Genomic DNA, 17,707 nt, shown 5'->3' on the forward strand with positions numbered 1-17,707 from the left:
TACTCTGCGCTAACCGTGGCATCATACAAGATGTGGACGTGCTCAGCAAGGTGCGCTGCAGTGACCATAGGATGGTAAGAACTCGAGTTAGGCTAGACCTAAGGAGAGAACGGAAGAAACTGGTATATAACAAGCCGATCAATGAGTTAGCGGTAAGAGGGAAAATAGAGGAATTCCAGATCAAGCTACAGAACAGATATTCGGTTTTAACTCAGGAAGAGGACCTTAGTGTTGAAGCAATGAATGACAATCTGGTGGGCATCATTAAGGAGTGTGCATTAGAAGTCGGTGGTAACTCCGTTAGACAGGATGCCAATAAGCTATCGCAGGAGACGAAAGATCTGATCAAGAAATGCCAATGTTTAAAAGTCTTTAACTCTACAGCTAGAATAGAACTGGCAGAATCTTTAAAGTTAATCAACAAGCGTAAGATAGCTGACTCAAGAAGTATAATATGGATAGAATTGAGCATGCTCTCAGGAACGGAGGAAGCCTAAAAGCAGTGAAGAAAAAACTAGCAATAAGCAAGAATCAGATGTATGCTTTAAGAGACAAAGCGGGCAATATCATTACTAATATGGATGAGATAGTTCAAGTGGCTGAGAAGTTCTATAGAGATTTATACAGTACCAGTAACACCCACGATGATAATGGAAGAGAGAATAGTCTAGAGGAATTCGAAATCCCACAGGTGACGCCGGAAGAAATAAAGAAAGCCTTGGGAGCTACGCAAAGGGGGAAGGCAGCTGGGGAGGATCAGGTAACAGCAGATTTGTTGAAGGATGGTGGGCAGATTGTTCTAGAGAAACTGGCCATCCTGTATGCGCAATGCCTCATGACATTGAGCGCACCGGAATCTTGGAAAAACGCTAACATAATCCTAATCCATAAGAAAGGGGACGCCAAAGACTTGAAAAATTATAGACCGATCAGCTTACTGTCCGTTGCCTACAAAGTATTTACTAAGGTAATTGCAAATAGAATGAGGAACACCTTAGACTTCCGTCAACCAAAGGACCAGGCAGGATTCCGTAAAAGCTACTCAACAATAGACCATAATCACACTATCAATCAGGTGATAGAAAAATGTGCGGAATATAACCAACCTTTATATATAGCTTTCATTGATTACGAGAAAGCGTTTGATTCAGTCGAAACCTCAGCAGTCATGGAGGCATTGCGGAATCAGGGTGTAGACGAGCCGTATGTAAAAATACTGAGAGATATCTATAGCGGCTCCACAGCCACCGTAGTCCTCCATAAAGAAAGCAACAAAATCCCAATAAAGAAAGGCGTCAGGCAGCGAGATGCGATCTCCCCAATGCTATTCACAGCTTCTTTACAGGAGGTATTCAGAGACCTGGATTGGGAAGAATTGGGGATAAGAGTTAATGGAGAATACTTTAGTAAATTGCGATTCGCTGATGATGTCGCCTTGCTAAGTAACTCAGGGGAACAGCTGCAATGCATGCTCACTGACCTGGAGAGGCAAAGCCGAAGGGTGTGTCTAAAAATTAATTTGCAGAAAACTAAAGTATTGTTTAGCAGTCTCGGAAGAGAACAGCAGCTTACGATAGGTAGTGAGGCACTGGAAGTGGTAAGGGAATACACCTACTTAGGACAGGCAGTGACTGCGGATCTAGATCATGAGACTGAAATAATCAGAAAAATTAGAATGAGCTGGGGCGCGTTTGGCAGGCATTCTCAGATCATGAACAGCAGGTTGCCATTATCCCTTACGAGAGAAGTTTATAACAGCTGTGTCTTACCAGTACTCACGTACGGGGCAGAAACCTGGAGGCTTACGAAAAGGGTTCTACTTAAATTGAGGACGACGCAACGAGCTATGGAAAGAAGAATGATAGGTGTAACGTTAAGAGACACGAAAACAGCTGATTGGGTGAGGGAACAAACGCGAGTTAATGATATCTTAGTTGAAATCAAGAAAAAGAAATGGGGCATGGGCAGGACACGTAATGAGGAGGGAAGATAACCGACGGTCATTAAAAGTTACGGAATGGATTCCAAGGGAAGGGAAGCGCAGCAGAGGGCGGCAGAAAGTTAGGTGGACGGATGAGATTAAGAAGTTTGCAGGGACAACATGGCCACAATTATTACATGACCGGGGTAGTTGGAGAAGCATGGGAGAGGCCTTTGCCCCGCAGTGGGCGTAACCAGGCTGATGATGATGATGATGATGATGATGAACAAGGCCAGTAACTCGCGCGTCTGCTGTGGCGTTCGATCGGAGCTGATGGTACTAGCGAGAACACAAGCAGGGACCGGATCTAAAGCTGTGGGTGGTTGTGAAGCAGCAGTAATCGAAGTAAGCACAGAGACAGGCTGAGTGCCCAAGACGCACATGAGAATGGCGCCTTTAGAAAGCAGGACTGGCTCAGTGGCTGTGTTGAGTACAGCCAAAGTAGTCGTGCCGTTGGGGAAGCGAACAAGTTTGGTTGCCACAGCAATCCCTTTCGATAAGTAACGGGCTGACGGTACAACTAAAACGTCACCATCGGTGATGTCAAAGTTAACTACCGGGAGTTGTTCGCGGCCAGGGGGCTCCATACAATCGTCGGCAGTTCCTAAGCGAAGGCGCGGTTCGTGCACGTCGTCGGAATTGTCGGTCTCTGTCAACTTAACGAGGCGTTGGCGGTACGAGATGAAAGCAGACGCCGAAGAGAGAAAGTCCCACGCTACTACAAGCACGTGAGCACAGGAAGTCAACTCTGCGAAATGGATATGGTGCCGTATCCCGTCGATCGAAACTCTAACGGTGCATGGCGCCAATGGACGAGTTACATTATTTGCACCACGAAGAAGAGCTCCACTGTAAAGTGTAGTAACTTTGCGTAGACGAGATCACAAGCCAGCGTAAATAATAGAAATAGCTGCTCCGTATCAATCAATGCTAGAACTGGTACACCTACACACACGAATGAAGTATTGGCCGGGCGCGCTGGAGGAATTGTAGTCTGTGTGAGCCATGAAGCTTTCCCTCCAGAAACTACACCATCTAGTTTTCCGATCGGTTGTCAGCTGTGCGGGTGGCCGGTTGCAAAGGTGATGTCGAGCGTCGGAGTGGGGAGTGCGAGCTGATAAGACGGGCACGACCAGATTCCGTCATGGTGGAGTCAACACGGCGACAAAGGGCGAGGACGTCCTTAAATAAGAGGTGTATATTTCACCGGGAAGTTGCGTGCGTCCCTCAAGCTTTTCTTGGTGACCTCAGAGCGGACGGACGTTGGGAGAGCCAAAAGTCTGCCGAAGCTGGTGTTTGAATGCCGCCGAGTGAGGCAAGGTGCTCTCGTGGTTGAGAAACCAAGTCCTGGCAACGTCGTAGAATGCGACATTGCGAAGCTTGTGCATATCATCCCACCGGTTAGACTCACTGACGCGGTCATAATTGTCCAGCCAGTCGTCAACATCGTCAATACGAAGGCCAGCGAACATAGTGGGATCGCGCTGCCGCGTGCTGACGGTCCACGAAGGAGCGGAAGGTGGGGCAGAGACAGTGATGCCGGAGGCTCCTGGAGAATCTTGTTGGGGCATCCTGGCGGAATGGCGTGGCAAGCGGCGACTTGAACGAAGCTCCAAGGAAACTCGAAGGCGTAGAGGACCAAAAGATTGAGAGCAGCCTGCACCACTTGCGAGACAGCTGTTAAGCCTCAACGGTTTATTTTGCAGGTTGCGCTGAAGACGATGACGCTGACCACGATGATGAATATATACAGATGAAGAAGTTGAAGGGGTAATATAATGCTCACAATATCTTCGAAGATGTAGAAGAGTGGTTAGTCCTGCTTGAGCGCGTTGCCGAGATAAACGAATGGAGCGACGTGGGGATTTTGAGGAACGTCTACTTCAGCTTGGAGGACGGTGCCCGCACTTGGTACGAGAACCGAGAAGGGCTCATCAAATCGTGGCTCGAGTTCCGTCGTGCCTTGCTGGAGACCTACACCAATGCTGATCGCCGCGAACGAGCCGAACGGGCGATCCAATGCCGCATTCATCTGCCGAACGAGAGCGTGACGTCGTACGTAGAGGATATGACGCGCCTCTTCCGTAGGGTTGACCCAGCCATGTCCGAGGAAAAGAAGCTGCGCCATCTAATGCTGAAGAAGTCATCTAAGGAGTCATAATGCTTAAACTGCGTCATGTAATTATGTTAAGGAATAGCTATTTGCTGGCTTTGTTCGGAGTCCGGCGAAGACCGTGGCTGAATTCTTAACCGAAGCCACCACGATGGAAAAAATGTTACACCAGTGCTCAGCTCTCTATGAAAGGCAATTGAACGCAACTTCACCTTCGGACCAGCGCTGAGCTCCGTATGACAGGCACGCGGACGCTGCTTGACTGACGGTCGCGATTGCCTTTGGAAACGTGGACGTTCTCCGAGATCTTATCTGCTTTGTGGTGCGTGATCTGCTTCAACGGCTCACCTGCCCGCCTCAGCCCACGCTAGGTTCCATTTCTGCCCTTGTGAGGAACGAAGTGCAGCAAGCGATGCAAGGTCCCGTTCCAAGCAGCAATGCGCCGCCTGTGACAGCACAGTTGCAGCGGCCGTCGTATGCCGCAGTTTTGGGGCGAGTCCCTGTCCCCGCTTCGACACACTTCGTCCCCGCCACGTCTTACGCCGCGTCATACGTCCCGCCGCTCCCATCCGTGCAACAAATCCAACGTATGGCACGTATACCGCGAGTGCCCATACTACCACCTGGGACTGCAAGGTTTCGCCGCGGATTCACCAAGGCCTAGATATAGCGAAAGGCCTAAGGGGATTCAAGAATACCTGCGCAAGCAGAGTATGCACTGTTCCCGCGGCGGCAGTCGCGCTCGCCGTCCCCCAGGCGTTCTTCCCCAGCTCCTAGAAACCCTCCAATGGCAGCGCAGGGACGATCGCCAAGCCCTCGCCGGGAAAACTAAGAACAGCGACCTTCGGGGGTGAGGCCGCTGATAATCGCCCTTCCGAAGACCTCCCATCGACGCGAGCATGATCTATTCAGCACGATTCAACGAGGACAGCAGCCGAACTCAGCGACAGACTCTCGCTTGACATACTTGTTGTGCTCGACGGCCACCACGTTAGTGCTTTATTGGACTCGGGGGCCGACTACTCAATCTCGTGCAGAAAACTAGCGACGGAACTTGGAAAAGTTATCACGCCTTGATCTGGAACGCAAATTCGCACTGCTGGTGGGCATATCGTAACACCGTTGGGCATGTGCACGGTCAGAGAACAAATTCGTGGGTCCACGTTTCCAGCCAGCTGCCTTATACTCCGCGATTGTTCTTGGGACCTCATCTTGGGCGTCGACTTTCTGCGAGAGTATGGTGCCATTATAGGCCCGCGGGAGCGCACAGTGACTTTTTCGACAGGAAGAGCAGCGAACAGCCGCGACAATTGCCGACGTAACGCGCTTCTGTTTTACGCCGACAGTGTAACTATACCACCACGCGCAAGTGTCGTGGTAGCGGTCGTATCGTCGTGACGGTGAAGTTGTTGCAGAGGGCAATTCCTCTCTTATGCTGACTCGTGGTGTATGTGGAGCCCGCAGTCTCATTATGCTTCGAGGCGGACTTTCGGCGCTCTTCGTGACGAATTTCAGCCAGGAACATCGGCACCTATTCCGTCGTACTACTATCGCTTTCGCTGAGGCCATAGCAGATGTTGCTGAATGCTTTGCGTCTATGACGAAGGAGAACCCAGCTCAGACACTCAGCAGTATCAACATCAATTGAGACCTTTGGGAGGAGAAGCAGAAAGCGCTGCGCGTGTTGCTTCTTCGGTTTAAGGAGTGCTTGGCATCTTCTTCTAAGGTACGCCAGACGCCCATCACGAGACAACAAATATTCACTTATAACGACTCTCGTCCCATACAACTGCCTTATCGCGTATCGGTGAAAGAGCGTAACGTTATTATAGCACAAGTGAAACAAACGCTTGACGATGATGTTATGCAACCATCCTAAAGCCCTTGGGCGTGGCCGGTGGTCCTCGTCAAAAAGAAAGACCAAACGCTTAGGTTCTGCGTTGAGTATAGAAAGTTGAATAACGTCACAAAAAAGACGTTTATCCGCTTCCGCGGATCGATGATTTGTGAGATCGACTGCGGCGAACCAGGTATTTTTCATCCATAGATCTAAAGAGCGGATATTGGCAAATCGAAGTTGACGAACGCGATCGCGAAAAAAGTGCCTTTGTTACCCCGGATGGACTGTACGAGTTTAACATACTTCCATTCTGCCTGTGTTCTGCATCGGCCACATTCCAGCGAGTGATGGACACTGTTCTGAAGGGTCTGAAGTGGCACAGCTGTTTAGTATACTTAGATGACGTCGTCGTGTTTGCGGCGACCTTCGAATAATATCTGAAGTGTTTAGAGGCGGTACTTGAGGCGCTCCGCTCCGCTAATCTCACACTAAAGCCAGAAAAGTGTCACTTCGGTTATGAAGAGCTGAAGTTTCTCGGGCATGTCGTGAACGCCGACGGCGTCCATCCTGACCCAGACAGAACATCTGCTGTTGCTGCTTTTCCGACTCCTCGTGACAAGAAAGCAGTACGCCAATTTCTCGGTCTGTGTGCGTACTATCGTTGCTTCATCGCTATTTTCTCGCGCATCGCCGAACCACTCATACGCCTCACGCGAGAAGACACACCCTTCGTTTGGACGGATGAGCAGGACGCAGCTTTCAGCGAGTTACGGCAATGCCTGCAGGAATCACCCCTCCTGGCTCATTTTGACGAGGACGCTGACACCGAGGTGCATACCGATGCAAGCAACATCGGTCTTGGCGCTGTACTCGTTCAACACCAGGAAGGCGTCGAGCGAGTGCTCGCTTGCGCCAGTCGCACCCTTTCACGCGCCGAAATCAACTACTCCACCACCGAGAAAGAGTGTCTAGCGGTAGTGTGAGCCATCATGAAATTTCGGCCTTATCTCTATGGTCACCCTTTCAAGGTTGTGACAGACCACCATTCGCTGTGTTGGTTAGCCGACTTACGAGACCCGTCCGGGCGACTTGCTCGATGGAGTCTCCATCTGCAGGAGCTCGATGTTACCATCCTCTATAAATAAGACCGCAAACACAAAGATGCGGGCACGTTGTCGCGCGCTCGCGTCAAAACTTGCAATAAGGACATGGACGAAGACGGCGCATTCCTTGGGGCCCTCACCGCATCTGACTTGATCATAGGGCAGCGCGAGACCACCGAAATACGCCCTCTCATCGATCACCTAGAAGGCAAGAATGCTGCAATCGCACGACGCAGTTCTCGCAGTCTCTCGACCTTCTACCTCCTAAAAAGTGCCTCTACAAGAAAAAACTCGAGTGCAAGCGACAAAGAGCATCTACTGGTCGTAGCTGCCGCCCTCCGTGATGACATTCTCCTAGCCTGCCATGATGAGCCCACGTCTGGACACTTGGGATTTTCATGCACCCTTGCAAGAGTACGCCAGAAGTACTACTGGCCCAGACTTTTTCCACAGTGAAGCGTTACGTGCAAAGCTGCCTTAAATTCAATGCAGGAAATCGCCGTCTTTGAAGACCGGGGGGTTACTCCAACCCATCGCACCACCTAGCGCCGTTTGATCAAATCGGCATGGATCTTCTGGGATCCTTTCCCTTGTCAGCCAGCGGAAACAAGTGGATTATAGTCGCCACGGACTATCTAACATGCTACGCCGAGACGAAAGCTGTACAACGTGCTACGGCCTACGAAGTTGCCCAGTTCTTTATCGATCACATAGTCCTTAGACATGGTGCCCCTCACATGTCATCACCGACAGAGGCACTGCCTTTGCAGCCCAACTGATAGAGGACATATTTGAGCTGAGCTTTACGCACCATCGCAAGGCGACTGCCTATCATCCGCAGACCAACGGACTGACGGAACGGCTAAACAAACCATTGCTGACATGCTGTCTATGTATGTGGACGTCCAGCATAAAACACGGGATGAAGTCTTGCCGTACGTTACATTCGCGTACAACACCGCCATTCAGCAAACCACACGATTCACACCGTTCTGTCTTGTCTTCGTGCGCTACACCACGCTAGACGCCACGCTCCCGCACGACCCCGACGCATCACTTACTTCCGACGCCGAGCAACTTAACGCGCAGAGGAAGCTCGTCAAGTCGCGCGCATACACATCACGAAGCAGCAGAGTAGAGACGCACGACGCTACGACCTTCGACATCGGCATGTCGAGTACACTGTAAACAGGTTTGACCCTTTTAGGGAGTTTTGGCCTCGTTGCATAACTCCCGCCCTTAAGGGAGCACAATATCCTCCATTCGAACGGAGTTTTTTTCACACCCTTGTCTTTGGTGGTTTTATGGGGAATTATGGAAGTTTTTTCATTCTCCTTTGAACACTAACCCCTGAGCGGTTGCAGGAGTCTTTATGGGGAACGTTGGGAGTTTTTTATTCCTCGTTTGAACACCAGCACTGTGGAAGTTTTTATGAGGAGCTTTGGGAGCTTTTACAAGTTGACATGGGTATTTTATTTTGCTGCTTATGGGAACTTATAGGAGAAGCGATGGGAGTTCTTACGCACATATTTTCAGAAACGCTTGGCTTCTCAGGGAGTGTTGAAGGAGACCTTTGAGAAATTATTTGGCCTCTTTGTAGGAGTGCTTAGGTGTAAACATGGGAGCAACTGTTCCCATATTTTGGGAGCTTTGCTGAAGGGAGCACTTGTGGTTAATTTTGAGAGTTGAATTTCTGCTTTTTATGGGAATATATAAGAGAATGTTTGGGAGTGAATTTTCACAGCATTAGGGAGCTGTTTTATTAAGGGGGTTCTAAACAGATGTTTTGGGAGTGCATTTTAGCTCTTTATTAGAGCTTTTACAGGTAGGTCTGGGAGTTTATTATGCTCCTCTTGCGAATTTTACGAGGTTGAAGGGAATTTTTTGTGTGTGTTTAGTAGATTGTGTCTAACGAGGTGGAAAAATTATGACAAAGCAATAAAATGTCTAGAAATTTATTGCAGTTCCAGAATCAAATGTGCCAGCATGAAAGTACAATCTATGACTATTATCATAATGAAAGTGGAATAATTCAATAAATTGAATAGAAACAAGCAAACCAGTTTGACAGGAAATTCAAGCATTTTGCAAGCTTCAGTACAGTTGAAAATCCACAAGTGCAGCCAAGACTGAAATTGAGTGGCTCAAAACATCATGAACTACTGGGCTGTCCTTGCATGCATTAGAAGAGGCCACATTTGTTTTTACACGTAAATGAGCATGCTACAAAGAATGATGCAAGGAGGCCAGACAGCACCAATGACCTAGAACATTATGAAAGTACCTTTGAATACCTATGCTATTTCTAATCGGCATCTACGTACAACTTATTCTCTCATGTAACACGCAGCTGCAAAGAAAAAGCCAAGGTAGTACCACCCACTCTGAATCAATTTCCTTAGCACTGTGTAGTACCTCAAATTCAAGCTTGCCAGCTAGAGAACATGACAAGTTCACAGCAAAATGGGCATAATGTGATAACAGTAGTCAAACAGGTGATATCTCAGGCTGAAGTAAATTCAACAAGGGGACTAGTCGTCGTCAGAGAAAGAAAATCCAAGCAGACAGTTTCAGCTCACACTTACATGCGTACACAGATGTCACTACGTAGGCTCTTGTTGTGATGCCCCATGACCTAAGTCAGCATCAAAGAGGTTCATTGAAGAGTGGCACATATGCAGTGGCACACACCCAGTGTGCATACACAAGTTTGTGTAAAAAAAGTTCATTGAAGAGCTGCATCTACCCAGTGGCCCCAAGTGCTTATAACCAATGGCCACACGTGACACATACCTATGGTAGTGCCAGGGGCACGTACTGAATTTCCACAACTATAAGTTTTCAAAATTTCTGGTCTCAAAAGGCGCCTCGCATTATATAACCGACATAGACACAAACAAGATCACTCAGAAATCGGTGTCAGCAACCTGCCAAACTCTCCTACTTCTACACACCTTGCTATCCCAACTAAATCGCCATGTTGAGCATTTAAACTTGCCTCACCCTCCCTATGCACTCAGTCATTTTGCTGGATATCCATAAAGTGGAGAAAAGTGAACTATATAAATACTGCCAAGGAAAACAGTTGTTACTCTAATGAAGAAGTCCCCTAGTCAAAAAAATTTCTCCACCGGATATAACACTTGTTCAACCTCTGCTGATCACCTTCAGCTGAAGATTGCGTATTACACAAAGCAGCAATTCAACTGTAATTTTTAGTTTTATAATGAAACAATAATTTCTAATACAGCAATCCAACAGGAACCTGTAAGAAATAACAATAATACAGGAACCCTTAACAGTATCCATAAGTGTGAAATTTTTACACAGGCAAAGAGGCCAACATTTACCACCAGGGTACACACAAGGCATCATTACACACATTTTCTCTGCAAAAAGCCCTAACACCCCGACGGCAGGTGGTGTTTTGTGTGGAGCCATGCATGCATTTCAAAAATAGGCATTTTGTATTTTTTTCTTCCGCAAGATCAAGGCAGGCAGGCTGTGATGCTGTGCAAGCAGTGGTGGCCTTCAAAAGGGAAGGAATCCACACAAAAAGCCATGGTACTGTTGAGATGGCAGTGCATGATAGGGAGCATCCTGAAAAACCAAACGTAAATAGATTATGTACTATTGTACTGCAAACTGACACCGCACAATATTTAAAGATAGCATCATGAATTATTCAACAGTGGTGGGCCATTCAATGCTACCACGCCAAGTGTATCTTGGCCACCTGAGATTTTAGGAAAAATTACAGCCCACTGTACAATAGAACGACAGAAAGCTGAGCTAGTTGCTAAGGATTCATTATGCAAAAAAAAAGGTGAGGCGTACAGACAGGACACAAGAGTAGAGAAGTGGACCACACGAACGCATTGTACAGTTGCAGACTGGATGAAGTCGAGAGTATGACGAAAGCCCGCCTGGTCGGGATGATGCATACTAAAAGGAAGAGATCCAGACACCGACACAAATGGCTTAAAATAGTTATTCACGTTTTGGCTCCCCCACGGGAGCCTTGTGAACAAGACTCCCAGGGGGAGCCAAAATGCAAATAACTATTTTAAACCATTTTGGCCAGTGTTCGGACCTCTTCCTTTTAAGTTGCAGAATGCACACGCAGAATACTTCGTGAAAATTTTACATTCTGTTAGCATCGTTGTCTTGTAGACTAAGGCTGAAATATCATGGCACTGACAAAGCTACAAAAGAGTGTTTCTATGAATGACCACAAGGCTTTCCAGAATGTTTCATTAATTGTGATGGACCATTAATGTTTTGTGTCTGCAAAGAGTATCTTCTTAATATGACTTGATTAAATATAATAGACCTTCGAGCAGTTTCTGAAAGGTATTTCCATCCAGCTAGGGTGGTTTATAGGTACGAATAACCAATTTAGGAACCCCTATTTTGTATTGAAGAAAGGGCTTATCATTAAAAGAACCTATAGCTGCAGTGATTAAAAGTTTCTGAAATTTTGAATCAACTCTTTATATCTGCAGAAGCTCTTTAATTAGGTATTAGGATGTCTAGCAGCACTGACAATGAAAGGAAATCATGACAACACATTACAAAAACTAATAAAATGAATGTGTTCTTGATAATATAATGCGCTGTTTTATTATACACATTATACAAAACACCAGCAGTAATGCACCTATCTTCAGAGTGCAGACATGGTTCACCAACGTAATAATAAATACAGGTCAACATCATAAAGCAACACAGGTACTGGGGTTTTTCTTTCACATTGGCCTAAAAACGAATCCCATGAGCATTCAGCCATATTATAAACAGCACCTGCTTGCATGAATTCAAGAAACTTTCAGATGTGCAAAATTGTTTAGGAGCTTTTAAGCAATGGGCATGACACTACTATTATGGTTAACTTGTTGCCTGTAAAAGTGGTAAATCAGGTGAGCTGCTAGTTGTCCTTCCGGTGAAGGATATTGCAGAAAATGTGAGGACAAAAACATTATAAGAGCTACTTGGAACCTATGAATTTTAAGAAAGAAGACAATATGCAATGTTACCATGCTGACAGAGTCAGATAAAAGATGACACAAAGAAAAAGTTATATATAGATTACACAGATGCAAGCATCCTGCTTCTTTATTGCTGCAAAACTCGGCAGATAGAGAAGTGCTTCATCCCCTCAAAAATACTTTTAGCAATACGTTCACTATGAAGTTTTATTGAGGATGCATCAGATTTGCATGCGTCAAGTGCTTTGGGCTGCTCAGAGACAGACATGTGGCTTCTAAATGCACGAGCATGACGAAATACTGCAAGTGCTCCAGAAAAATGCTTACATGGTAAGGGAAATGACAAGAACCAGAACGTGGATGAAAAGACCAAACTGCCACAAAGTTTAATTTTAACAATGTAAGGTTTTATGAAAGATAATTACAGTTCTAAGACAAAACAAAATACCAACATGATATGCAGAGAATGGGTGCTCGAAATGAAATGACCTCACTAAACAATGACTACATATATAAAAACGACGCATTCGCAGGAAATTTCATAATACACGACATATAAACTATGTGATTCATGATACACCCATCTCATACATCTTATTGTTCAAGTAACCAACTTCTTTATTCAAGACCCCTGTAGAAGGTTTGTTAATGCAGTTATTGGTTTCTTGGATGGAAAAGGCCTGGTTTGCAAATCTGCACTTCCCTGCCTTGTATTTGCAAAGTGCACGTGTAAAGTCACATTTTGGCACAGTTTGGCATCTTTTGCAATGGTTTGTGAGATATCCAGATGCTGTTACCACCTACATCTGTGCACGATGCTCCTGCAGCCTGCCAGTAACACAAATCCTAGTGTATCCTACGTAACACTTGCTGCTGAGGCATTAAAGGCACTCAAAGGTGCCCGAAATGCAAGCGGAGAATTCTGCGCAGGTTAGAAAAGTCTGAAAAACTCGCAGGACATTGTAAAAGATGTCAATACATGGCAAAATACAACAGCACAAAATACTCAGAAAATGTAAGGCTAAAAGTGCACACTGATATATAAGGGCCTTCCCAGACAAACCGATAAATGCAATAGCACACCTTCTATTGAAATCTCGTACAGAAAATTGATTACTTGAAGAAGATGTATGGTACACGCAAAATAGGATGAGTGATGTATCTTATATGTCACATGTAGTGCTGCAAATGTGAGCCTTTCATGCATGCATATAATCGCACTCATATACTAAAACAACTTCATGTGCAATGCTCAGCCTGTGCATTTCATGTGCTTCATGTTATAGTGTAGTACCTGTTTCCTAATGCCAATAACCAACTGTCCCAGCTTTCAGCAATAGTATGCAAGTTTATTTATTCTTTGAAGTATGATAGCATGAAAAAACACGGAGAAAGACCTATCAGCAGGACCAGCACCAACTACAAGCTGATCTTGCTCCTGGATGGAAATGAGTATTAGTAACAATAACCATTATCAGTGTTTCAATGAGGGAGTGGGTGAACCCAGAACTTGCATGAAGAATAACTACAGTAGCCATCTGGCTGCACATATGAGCCATGGGTGTTTCCCTATCTTCCAGCACGTGAGGTTAGTTGCAAAGAACCCTGACAGAGCTGAGAAGGATGTGATTGAGGTTTTCCACAATAGCAAACAAAGATCGACATGTGTCAGAAAATAATCATCTCTCGTCAAAAACATACTAATTTTAATACAGCATTTATCCTCGATTAATTACACACATTGCGTTAGGTGACTACCGTATTTACTTGAATCTAGGTCGACATCGATTCTAGCCCATCCCCTAAAGTCCGAAGCCAACAAAAAAATATATTACCTCGCATGTAGCCCGGACATAAAAGTGAGGACAGCGTTCACAAAATGCAAACAACGTTTATTGAATCTGATCGCGCAGAGCTCATTCAACGTCGTCGTCACTGCTAGACTCGTCGCTGTGTTCCTTGTCCCTGTCACCTTCAAAGAGTGCACTATCTTCGGTACCGTCAAGCGCATTAGATATGCTGCACTTTTTAAAGGCGTGCACGATCAATGTACCTGGGATGTCGTCCCAAGCTGAGCTACCCAGCCCGCCAGCTGCGATAGCGATGCACGTTTGATGCGGCCGTTGCCATTAGCATGTGGTCTTCGTCAGTCAGCCAGTCCGTGTAATATTTCCGCAGACGATCCTTGAAAGGTTTGTTGATGCAGACATCAAGTGGCTGCAACTGGCTTGTCATGCCGCCCGGTATGACAGCGAGGTCCGTGTTCGCTTGTGCGAGTGCAGCCTTCACGTTGTCGGTCAAGTGCCCACGGTAAGAGTCGACGACAAGGAGCGAGTTCTTTGTCAAAAGGGCTCCTGGACGGCATCGCCACACAATCTTAACCCGCTCTTCCACAAACGTACCCGTCATCCATCCGTTCTCATTTACCTGCACAATGACATTTCTTGGGAAAGTTTCTCGAGCAGGCACGGTCTTCCTTTTAAATATCTTATAAAGAGGGAGTTTATGTCCATCAGCTGTGCAGCACAGCCTCACAGTTGCGCACTGCTTGTCGTAGCCCGCAGAGCACACCTTCACCTCCTTGGCACCCTTTTCATTCAGGTGTGCGCCACTGGCATATCAAAATACACAGCCGTCTGGTCAACGTTGCCGATTTGCCCAAGGTTGTAGCCTGCCGCTACTCTCTTTCACAGCACATAGCGCTGAAAAGCTATCAGCTTTTCTTCGAAATCGCTTGGCAGCTTCTGGGTGATTGAAGTGCGACGTTGGAGGCTGAAGTCAAAGCGCTTCATGAATTTCTGAAGCCAGCTCCGGCTGGCTTTGAAATCCTTTGGCATTAGGCCTCGCTCCCTCGAAAGCTCCCTAGCTTTCGCATGGAGAACTTCTGTTGTCACTGGAAGGGCAGCTGCTCTCTGCGTCCGAACAAAGTTGGCCAAAACTGTCTCCACTTCGTGATCTTTTTTGAGAACGTGATCTTTTTTGGGTGAAGGCAACCGGTCAAGAAACCCACACATGCTACCTGAAGGCATCAATGTTGCCTGATTCGCAACTTGCCGAAATTACACTACTTGCCGCAACTTGTGGGATCGGTCCCCACCTACGGGAAGTTGTTTTTTCACCCACTTTCATTTCGATTAATTTATCGTTTCGTTATTTCATTTATTAAACTCAAGTAATTTCCCCTATGTTGTTCTTGGTGTCAGTGTTTGTTGGCTTCTTATGATATGACTAATAAAAAATTGGGCCCCTCGGTTAACCCGCTTTCTTCTCATTTATTACAGAACGAGGGTCTCAAATACGGCAACATTGATGCCTTCAGGTAGCATGTGTGGGTTTCTTGACCGGTTGCCTTCACCCAAAAAAAGATCACGTTCTCATGACGCCTGCGGCAGAAAGAATGTTCCACGTCCGCCACCAAGGTCTGTGAGTGGTGGTGTTGGCTTGCACTCCCAGGGCTCTACAAGGAAACATAAATACCCAAGAAAGTGGACGGGTAAACGGCGCCGTGGTAGCTCAACTGGTAAAGCATCGCACGCAAAATGCGAAGGTTGTGGGATCATTCCCCCCCCCCCCCTGCGGCAAGTTGATTTCATCCACTTTCATTTACATTAATTTTTCGTTTCTTTATTTTATTTATTAAGCACAAGTAATTTCCCCTATGTTGTCCTTGGTGTCAGTGTTTGTTGGCTTCTTATGATATGACTAATAAAATTCGGGACCCTCGGTTAACCCCCTCTCTTCTCGTTTATGACATATCTTGATACGACTGATCTCACTGTACCCTCAGATATCATTTTGCTCAGAAACTGACATCACTCACACCGAATTGATGAGAACATTGCCGCTTGTATACGGCACTGAGTAGGTAAGATGAAATCATTGGACCAGTCAGACTCACCACTACCCCAAAAAGAGTGAATGTGATTAAAATTGCACTCCCTCCAAGAATAAAATCGGGTGGCACTTGGTGCGAGCACTTTCAACGTGTTTTTTGTGCCCATTTCTTCGTGCTATATGTCTACTAGTATCTCTGACTTAGTAGCTTAAGCAGAAGCTTTGCTACAATATATGTTGTCCACTGTAATTTTATTAACCCAAACAATGCTGGTAATACAATGTTAGCTATATAACAGGGACATAAAAGTTCGTTGTATCTTTTATATATTTCATCTTTGTCGCATATAGCACACTTATACTGGTTCAGGTGGGTTACTAGAAGCGAAGGAAACAGCTTAGCTGAAAAGATGTGTTCTTTGCTCCTAAACTGCAGTACTATAACCGATGAATGCCCGTGTAACTTGGCTCTGACCGTTCTGAAGACCAAAACAATGAATATTGCACAGTGCCATGCAGCAGTATTTACACCATGTCTTGATTTCCCTTCAATTGGATCTCTTTCGATCACCTGAGGGATGTTTTTAGCACACGAAGTGTTTTCTTGTTGGCTTTTGACTTTTAGCAGTTAACAGAATGCACATGGAGAACTGGCAAGTGACCAGCCATAGCATACCCGCTGTGGGGGCATAGTGGCTCTGGTGCAGCACTACTAAGCCCAAGGGCTTCAATCCCAGCCGCAGCCGCCACATTTTGATGGGAGCGAAATGCAAAAATACCTGTGTACCGTGCATTAATTTTAACCCAGATGGTCAAAATTAATCTGAAGTCTCTCACTACAGCATGTCTTAAGATCATATTGTAGTTATGGCATACAAAACCCTCGAATTTAATTTTTATTTCTAAGCCATGACGTGAGTAGCTAGGGATTTGCATTCTTTGTTTTGTGAGATTGACTCCGGGAGTTCTCAATCAGAGCTTGTACAAGATGATGACGTCATTTTGAAAAGTTGGCTGCCAGTACAGAAACATACTGCCCTGTGGCTTCATCTAACAAGCACTAAAAAGAAGTGTGTAGTGGCGCCAAACCTATGGATGGCGAAGCAGAACTTTGTGGTTTTACTTCTGATGGACCCAGCGCAGCCTCAGTTGCACAGGCACAAATTTCAATGACAAGCCTTGCTCATCCTCAGTAGGAAAATGGTTAAGTGCATTTCGCTTCCTAGTTTCAAGTTCTGCAAGTACAATATACAATTACGTTCACTTTCCTTTTTGGGGCGGGGGCAAAAACTGAGCACAATTAACTAATCACTTATCTATCATGCAAGTGATGTTTGCCTTTCTCAGTAGCCTATCTAAAGACAGAAAACTAGGCTCAGGTGTTTTTATCTCTAAAAGAAAAGACAAGCTTTTATACGGCAACCTATCAACTTGAAGCCCATAGTAGTAGTTCAGCTTCTATGCAATCTAGCTGTTCAGCACGAGTCAAATAAAAATTAATGCAAAAGTATTAGCGTTCCATGCTTTTAACGCACGGTAAAGGGACACTAAAGGAAAATAATCAGTTAAGTTAGATTGAAGGTTAGCCTTTCGTAATAACAAATTCATCATTTCATCGCAAGAACAGAGCTTTTCTAAGCAAGAAAATAAGAGAACTGGAAAATCAAAGAGCACCGACTAATAAATTGAACCAAATTCTGTAGTTTTATGTGCCAGAACCACAATATGATTATGAGGCATGAAGTATGAGGGAATATGGATTAATTTTGACCCCCTTGGTTAGTCTACTATGCATAAAATGCACAGCACACATGCATTTTTGCATTTAACACCTATCAAAATGCAGCT

The sequence above is a fragment of the Dermacentor variabilis genome, chromosome 2 (assembly GCF_050947875.1).
Source record: "Dermacentor variabilis isolate Ectoservices chromosome 2, ASM5094787v1, whole genome shotgun sequence".
NCBI lineage: Eukaryota > Metazoa > Arthropoda > Arachnida > Ixodida > Ixodidae > Dermacentor > Dermacentor variabilis.